This window comes from Morus notabilis, unplaced genomic scaffold, assembly GCF_000414095.1.
Source record: "Morus notabilis unplaced genomic scaffold, ASM41409v2 Scaffold227, whole genome shotgun sequence".
Taxonomy (NCBI): Eukaryota; Viridiplantae; Streptophyta; class Magnoliopsida; order Rosales; family Moraceae; genus Morus; species Morus notabilis.
The window spans coordinates 196,620-198,276 of NW_010360247.1; positions in this window are offsets into that span (position 1 = coordinate 196,620).

Genomic DNA, 1,657 nt, shown 5'->3' on the forward strand with positions numbered 1-1,657 from the left:
CATTAGATGCCATAGAATTCATCTCATCTTTCATGGCATCATACCATAAATTTGATTCTTTGCAACTCATAGCTTGTGAAAACATTTCAGGATCATTTTCGGCTCCAATGTTGTAGTCCAATTCTTGCAGATACACAATGTAATCACTAGGTATTGTTGATTTCCTTGTTCTAGTAGATCTCCTTAATGTCGTTTCAACATTACCCTGGGGATCATGTTGCTCGACCGGTTGTTCAACAACTTCTGGCAGTTCTTGAACATCTTGATCTACTGGATTATCATCAACAACTTGTGGAACTTCATCGATTAGTTGTCTAATACCCGTTTGCACTTGAGGGGCATTGTGAATGACAATCAATCTGTCACTTGAAGTGGAAGGTTGAGCATCAATATGATTCTTCTCAGAAAGAATTTCCTGGAATCGGTTGCTCCCACTAATCAAGTCATTCTCAAGAAACTTTGCATTTCTTGACTCCACAATCCTAGTACTGTGAGATGGACAATAGAACATATACCTTTAGACTTTTCAGCATATCCAATGAAATACCCACTAATGGTCCTTGGGTCTAGTTTCTTTTCTTGTGGGTTGTAAACTCTCACTTCAGATGGGCATCCCCAAACGCGTATATGTCGCAAACTGGGTTTCCAACCTTTCCATAATTCAAATGGTGTCTTTGGGACAGCCTTGGTCGGAACTCGGTTTAATATATACACTGCCGTTTTAAGAGCTTCAGTCCACAAGGATTCAGGAAGCTTGAAGTTACTACGCATACTCCTCACCATGTCCATTAAAGTTCAGTTTCTTCTTTCTGCTACACCATTCTGGTCCGGAGAACGAGGCATAGTGTATTGGGCAACTATCCCATGCTCTTGAAGAAACTTCACAAATGGTCCAGGTGCTTGTCCATCCTCGGTGTATCTACCATAATACTCTCCGCCTCTATCAGTTCTCACGATCTTAATTTGCTTTCCACTTTGTTTCTCTACTTCGGCCTTAAAAACCTTAAAGGCATTTAATGCTTCGTTCTTATTATGAAGCAAGTAGAGATACATGTATCGCGAGTAATCATCAATGAAAGAGACGAAGTATTTCGGACCATACGTGTCCATGTCTGGACTACAAATATCTGAATGTATGATTTCTAATATGTCCGAGCTCCTCTTGGCACCTTTCTTCTTCTTGTTGGTCTGCTTTCCCTTTATGCAGTCCACACAAGTGTCAAAATCAGTAAAATCTAAAGTACTAAGTACTCCATCATTTACTAATCTCTTAATCCTTTCTACGGAGATATGTCCTAATCTCCGGTGCCACAACATAGAGGAATCTTCATTCATAACACATCGCTTCATACCAGTGTGAACATGCATAGCATCATAAGTAGTATTATTTTGCAAATTAATAGAGAAAAGACCATCAGACAATGTACCAGTTCCACTAAGATCATATTTATAAAATAAACTTAAAGATGTTTCTGAAAAATTAAAGGAATAACCCAAAGGTACAAGTCTGGAAACTGAAATTAAATTCCTAGAAAAACTTGGAACATAAAATGTCTTTTCTAAATTCAAAATAAAACCACTACTTAAAACTAAACAGCATGTTCCGACAGCTTCCACATGTGAGCGCATTTTGTTGCCCCAATAAATGCCCTTCTCA